Source organism: Mandrillus leucophaeus, unplaced genomic scaffold (assembly GCF_000951045.1).
Source record: "Mandrillus leucophaeus isolate KB7577 unplaced genomic scaffold, Mleu.le_1.0 Scaffold391, whole genome shotgun sequence".
Taxonomy (NCBI): domain Eukaryota; kingdom Metazoa; phylum Chordata; class Mammalia; order Primates; family Cercopithecidae; genus Mandrillus; species Mandrillus leucophaeus.
In genome coordinates, this window is record NW_012104154.1 from 1,554,323 (window position 1) to 1,561,969 (window position 7,647).

A 7,647-nucleotide genomic window follows, 5' to 3' on the forward strand; every position below is an offset into this window, starting at 1 on the left:
AACTGCACTCCCTCGAGAGAGATCAGTGTAGACGGAGAAGAATTTCAATCCTTTTGCTAAATTTATATATCATTTTATTTACCAAAATTAAATTTTATTTATAAACGTATAGTACAAATATATGTATTGATATAGAAATATATGCTGTGTATCTATTGCGTGCATGTATATGTGTGTATATATATTTTTGTGTGTGTGTGTTCTTAAATATACTTAAATAGACAAGTGTTTTAAATAGAATCGGTCCGATCTCCAGTGATGCCACTGAATCTCCGTTTGATCTCTGGTGGTCGCTAAACTCTGGGAACCCCAGTTCTCCACTTGTCCAAGGAGACCGGTCCCACTTACCCAGCACGGCTGTTGTAGCGATTGAGGGAGATAATGTACATAAAACGCTTACCCTAGAGTCTGAGACAGAGAATTATAACACTATTAAGAATATGATGACAGTTATTTGTTCATTTACCTATTTAACCAGTATCTCTTGAACCTGCTGTGTACCCAGCCCTCGCTGGTTACTGGGGGATACAGCAGAGACCTGGAAAGACAAGGACCCTTCCCTGCTGGAGCTGCAAGCTCAAGTCATCTGACTTTGCGAACAAATAAAACAGGTGGGGAAAGTAGGAACTAGGCCATGTTTTAGAACCACGGACGGGCATTCAACTACAAGTTAATGTAAGAGGCCCTGGGAAAGAGTTAATATAAACATTCTCATATCTCTTATCTGGATAAAACAAACCCGGTGGAATTGGTTGGAACATTCCAACCATCTTATGCATCAGCCAGGAAAGTGACTTTCAGCAATCATCTGTAAGTCAATGTATTAGTTTTCTATTGCCACATAACAATTACTTCAAACATTATCGCCGCTTAAAACAACACGCATGTATCATCAATTACTTCAAACATTATTACCGCTTAAAACAACATGCATGTACCATCTCTCAGGTCCCAGGGGTCGGAGTCCAGGCATTGCTCAACCAGGCCTCTGCTCTGGGTCTCTCAGGCTGAAATCATGATGTCCCAAGGGCTTGGTTGTGAAAGCTCCCTGGGGTCGTGTGTTGGACAAAGTTTGTGTCATTGCATGTCTGGGACTGACTCATGGCAACTTGCTTTTACAAAGCCAACCAGGGAGACAGACACCAGAGTGAATGAGCTGGCAACAGAGTCTAATCTAACATACCCTCACCACCAGAGTGACAGCCCATCACCTTTGCCGTATTGTGTCTGTCTAAGCAAGCCACAGGTCACACACACAGTCAAGGCAGGGGTCACACAACGGTGTGAACGTCCAGACGTGGGGACCCTGGGGGAGGTCACTTAAGGTTCTGCCCACCACAGACACTGTCACAACTAATTCATATCAACCAAAACATATAAAATAGAAAAAGGAAAAAATACAGTGATTATTTCTCAAGTACATCTTATTTCACAAAATAGAGCTAATCCAAGATGTGCCCTGCACCTCACCACAATGATTCCCCCATGTAAATTTTGAAGACTGGGTTCATTGTCCAACAATTCAGAATTTTTGCAATGCTAAATTTCATGATGGGTTGCCTGGTCAAGAAAAACTTGGGAGTTCTAAAAGAAAAATAAACAACAGGATGCATGATGAACTATCTTAGGACTTGCAGAATCATGTCTCACATATGAAGAGTAATCTCATTTTGTAGATAAATGGAAACTGCCTATCAATCAAATATTTACTGACTGGTTTCCTCAGAGGGTGACCCTCAAGTATCCCATTTCCCCCAAATTATCAGAAGTGAGAGAAAACAGCATTGGTTTTGTGGCCTTACAAGCAATTCAGAGGCACAACAAAAAGATGGCATTCTTCTGCATACAGCTCTACTGCCCAGATGATAAGGTTAATAGATTAGGACTCATTTATTGTGATATAAGAATGTAATTTCTTGGGCCGCGCACGGTGGCTCACGCCTGTAATCCCAGCACTTTAGGAGGCCGAGGCACGTGGATCATGAGGTCAGGAGATCAAGACGATCCTAGCTATCACGGTGAAACCCCGTCTCTACTAAAAGTACAAAAAATTAGCCGGGCCTGTAGTCCCAGCTACTCAGAGGCTGAGGCAGAATGGCATGAACCCGGGAGGCCGAGCTTGCAGTGAGCCGAGATCGCGCCACTGCACTCCAGCCTGGGCGACAGAGCGAAACTCCGTCTCAAAAGAAAAAAAAAAAGAATGTAATCTCTCAACCTGATTTAATGTATATGCACACATGACAGCATAAAGCATAAAACATAAATTATTAAAAATAGAATATATTTGTTTTAAAGAAGCATTTGTGGGGTTTTTTTGTGTGTGGTTTTTAGTGGTTTTGTTTGTTTGTTTGAGACAGGGTCTCACTCTGCCACCTGGGCTGGAGTGCAGTGGCGTGATCTCGGCTCACTACAACCTCTGCCTCCCAGGTTTAAGTGATTCTCCTGCCTCAACCTCCCGAGTAGCTGGGATTACAGGCGTGTGCCACCAAACCAGGCTAATTTTTGTATTTTTAGTAGACACAGGGTTTCACCGCGTTGGCAAGGCTGGTCTCCAACTCCTGACTTCAAGTGATCCACCTGTCTTGGCCTCCCAAAGTGCTGGGACTACAGGCGCAAGACACCGCACCCAGCCAAGAAGCATTTGTTTTTAAAATGTGTTTAGAAGAATCAACCAGTGGAGAAAATAGTCTGCAAATAGACTTCTTCCTTTGTTATGCATACTGTGACAGTGTGTCACAAAAGTGCGTCCCACTCACAGAGAAACATCAACTTTTAATAAATGGTGCTGGACAATTGCCTATCCTACAGAAAAACAGGTACGTTTTATTTTTGCAACCTCATACCATGCACTAAAATAATGTATTCTAGATTAAATACCTAAATGTGAAAAGCAAACTTTAAATTTTTTGTAAGAAAATATTGTCTGGTATTTATGAGACATCTGGATGGGGAAAGAATTGTTGAATAAGACACAAGGCATCATGTAAAAGCTGGTTAACTCTATTACATTAAATGTAAAAGATTTTGTGGGCCAGGCACGGTGGCTCACACCTGTAATCCCAGCACTTTGGGAGGCTGAGGTGGGCAGATCATGAGGTCAGGAGATCGAGACCATCCTAGCTAATATGGTGAAACCCCTTCTCTATTAAAAATACAGAAAAAGAGCCGGGTGTGGTGGCATGCACCTGTAGTCCCGGCTACTCGGGAGGCTGAGGCAAGAGAATCACTTGAACCTGGGAGGCAGAGGTTGCAGTGAGCCGAGATCACACCACTACACTCCAGCCTGAATTACAGAGAAAGAAAAAAAAAAAAAGATTTTGTGAGACAGATATTATAAAGAAAGATAAAAGTTGAGCAATATACTAGAAAAGATATTTTCAATTCATCTGGCCAGCTAAGAATTAGTATCCAGAAGATGTAAAGCGCTCCTGTGGAACAATAAGAAAATGACAAACTACTCAGCAGAAATGGCCAGAAAACATGAAGACTCAATTGATGGGAAAACACCCAGATGACCAGAAACTGTGAAAAGGTGTTTGACTTCTCCAGTAATCAGAAAAACACAAATGAACACAAAATTAAAAATGTCCACTTAAAAATCTAAATGAGGCGTCATTTCATACATATCCAGTCAGCAAAAGTTAAGTAGCAGAACAAAAGGCCACCACCAGTCACGACGGTTAATATTAGGTGTCAGCTTGACTGGCTTAAGAAACATCTAGAAGCCTGACGGCACATTGTTTTTGGGTGTGTCTGTGTGTCTGTGAGGGTGTTTCCAGAGGAGGTTAGTGTGCCTCTGTGTGGACTAGGTGGGCAAGCTCTGCCTCCAGTGTGGAAGGTGCACCGTGCAACCTGCTGGGGCCTCGGAAAGAAGAAAACCAGAGAAAGGGGGAATGTGTCCACCTAGCTGCTGGCATTGGGACGCACTCCTCCTCACCTGTCCTTGCACAACAACTCCAGGATCCCCAGCCTTTGGACTCCGGGACTTAACACTAATGGCCCCCTGGCTTCCGAGGCTTTTGGTCTCGGATTGAGAGTTACACTCTCTGCTTCCCTTGTTCTTAGGCTTCGGTACTGGGCTGAGCCATGCCACCAGGATCTCACAGTCTTGACCTTGCAGGCAGCCTGTGGTGGGACTTCTTAGCCTCCATAATCACGTGATCCAATTTCCTGAATAAACCCCCCTCTTATCTATCTATCTATCTACCTGCCTATCTATCTGTCTATATTCTATTGGTTCTGTCTCTCTGGAGAGCCTTGACTAATACACGAGTGTTACGGAATTTATTTCACTTGATGCTGAAATAGTACAGTGAAGAACTTCTGGGGCCAAGTGCAGTGACTCATGCCTGTAATCCCAGCACTTTGGGAGGTCAAGGCAGGTGGATCACAAGATCAGGAGTTCGAGACCAGCCTGGCCAATATGGTGAAGCCCCATCTCTACTAAAACTACAAAAATTAGCCGGGCGTGGTGGCAGGCACCTGTAGTCCTAGGTACTCAGGAGGCTGAGGCAGGAGAATCACTTGAACCTGGGAGGCAGAGGTTGCAGTGAGCAGAGATCGCGCCACCGCACTCCAGCCTAGGCGACAGAGCAAGGCTCTATCTCAAAAAAGAAAAAAAAAGAACTTCTGTAAAGCACAACTTATGGTTTTATGGTTACCACCGGGGAACCACAGATCTCAAAGAAGACCCATGTCCAGGACTAATGTCCTTCTGCATTTTGTCCTTAAGTTTCACCGGGGATGACAACTGCAAAAGAACATCTTGGGAAAAAAATAGCCTAGGGGAGCAGAAGCAGGCTCTAGGAGACTGGACTGGAAAGAAAGAATGGATGAAATAGGACGTGGTCAGTTCCAAGGAGGAAGCCTCCCCCGTCTTGCTCCCCTCCTCTTGTTCCCCACCGCCTGCTTCCGTTTGCCTTCATGTCCTCCTACTCTCCACCCACCCCGATCAGCGACCATAGACGTTTCAAACAAGTCTAGTCACGCGTTACCTGGCAATGGAAACACATTCTGAGAAATGTGTTGTTAGGTGATTTTGTCACCGTGTGAACATCGTAAAGACTTAGCTGGTACAGTCTGCTGCACGCCTAGGCTATATGGCGTGGCCTATTGCTCCCAGTCTACAAACCTGCACAGCATGTGACTGTCCTGAATGCTGTAGGCAATTGGAACAGAATGGCAAGTACTTGTGTATCTAAACCTGTCTAAACATAGAAAAGGTAGAGTAAAAATACAGTGTAAAAGATGAAAAAATTGTACAGCTGTATAGGGAACTTAGAATGAACGGAGCCTGCAGGACTGGAAGTTGCTCTGGGTGAGTCAGTGAGAAATGTGAAGGCGTAGGACATTACTGTACACTATATGTAGATGTTACAAACACTGTACACAAAGGCAACGCTAAATTTATAAAGACATTTTTCTTTCTTCAATAATAAAAGATTAGGCCTGGTGTGGTGGCTCACGCCTATAATCCCAGCACTTTGGGAGGCTGAGACAAGTGGATCACCTGAGGTCAGGAGTTTGAGACCATCCACATAACTGCATAGATTTTAAATTTTCATTTGAATGCAAACACTGTCCACTCACCTTCTGCACTTTTGTGTTGGGCAAGTATTAGCATCCACATTTAAGAACATTTGAAGGGTCCTTTGAATTTTTTTTAAAATCACTACTTTATTTTTTTTCAACTTTTATTTTAAGATCTGGGGTAAAGGTGCAGGATGTGCAGATTTGTTACATAGGTAAATAGAGGTATACTTTAAAGCAGGGGTCCCTCACCCCCAGCCTGTTAGGAACTGGGCCGCACAGCAGGAGGTGAGAGCCAGTGAAGCTCCATCTGTATTTACAGTCCCTCCCATTACCCACGTTACTACCTGAGCTCCACCTCCTGTCACATCAGTGGCAGCATTAGACTCTGACAGCAGTGCGAACCATTGTGAACCGTGCATGTGACGGATCTAGGTTGCACACTCTTTATGAGAATCTAATGCCTGATGCTCTGTCACCGTCTTCCATCACCCCCAGATAGGACCATCTAGTTGCATGAAAACAAGCCCACAGGTCCCACCGATTCTACATTATGGTGAGTTGTATAATTATTTCATCATATATTACAATGGAATAATAATAGAAAGTGCACAATAAATGTAATGTGCTTGAATCATCCTGAAAAAATCCCCCCTCCCTGGTCCATGGAAAAACTGTCTTCCACGAAGCTGGTCCCTGGTGCCAAAAAGGTTGGGGACCGCTGCTTTAAAGTGTATAATCTGTATCAGTTTAAGGTGTATCACTTGGTACATTTTGACACGTGTATATACCTGTGTAGCCAACACCACATTCAAGCTGCAGACATTTCCATCACGCCTAAAAGTTTCCACCTGCACTTGCACCCCTGGCTCCAGACAACCCCCAAACTGCTGCCTAATTACTATAGACCAGCATTTCCTCTTCTAGAACTCCACATGGAATCATACCATAGGCACTGTTTGCTGTTTTTGAGACCTATGTGATGTGTGTGTGGTGTGTGTGTGATGTGTGTGTGATGTGTGTATGTGTGATATGTGTGTGTAGGTGTATGTGCGTGGGATGTGTGCATGTGGTGTGTGATGTGCATGTGGTGTGCGTGATGTGTGTGTGGTGTATTTGTGTGTGATGTGTGTGTGTGATGTGTGTGTGTGATGTGTGATGTGTGTGTGGTGTGTGTGGGATGTGTGTGTGGGATGTGTGTGTGGGGTGTGTGTGGTGTGTGTGATGTGTGTGTGTGATGTGATTGTGTGTGATATGTGTGATGTGTGTGTGGTGTGTGTGTGATGTGTGTGTGGTATATGTGTGGTGTGTGTGTGGTGTGCATGTGATTGTGCGTGTGGTGTGTGTGGTGTGTATGTGGTGTGTGTGTGATGTGATGTGTGTGTGGTGTGTATGTGGTGTGTGATGTGATGTGTGTGGGGTGTGTGTGTGGTGTGTGTGGTATGTGTGGTGTGTGTGTGTGGTGTGTGTGTGATGTGTCTGTGGTGCGTGTGGTGTGTGTGACTGTGTGTGTGTGATATGTGTGTGTCGTATGTGGTGTGTGTGTGATGTGATATATTTGTGGTGTGTGGTGTATGTGTGGTGTGTGTGTGGTGTGTGTGTGATGTGTGTGTGCTGTGTGTGTTGTATGTGTGATGTGTGTGGTGTGTGTGGTATATGTGATGTGTGTGGTGTGTGTGATTGTGTGTGGTGTGTATGTGGTGTGTGTGTGATGTGATTGTGTGGTGTGTGTATGTGTGATGTGTGGTGTGTGTGTGTGGTGTGTGTGTGATGTGTGTGTGGTGTGTGTGTGGTGCGTGTGTGCTGTGTGTGATGTGTGTGTATGTGCGATGTATGCTTGTGGTGTGTATGTGGTGTGTGTGATGTGTGTGTATGTGCGATGTATGTTTGTGGTGTGTATGTGGTGTGTGTGTGGTGTGTATGTATGTGTGATGTATGTTTGTGGTGTGTATGTGGTATGTGTGATGTGATGTGTGTGTAATGTGTGTGGGGTGTGTGATGTGTGTATGTGCGATGTATGTTTGTGGTGTGTATGTGGGGTGTGTGTGTATGTGCGAGGTATGTTTGTGGTGTGTGTGTGATGTGTGTGTGTGGTGTGTGTGTGATGTGATGTGTGTG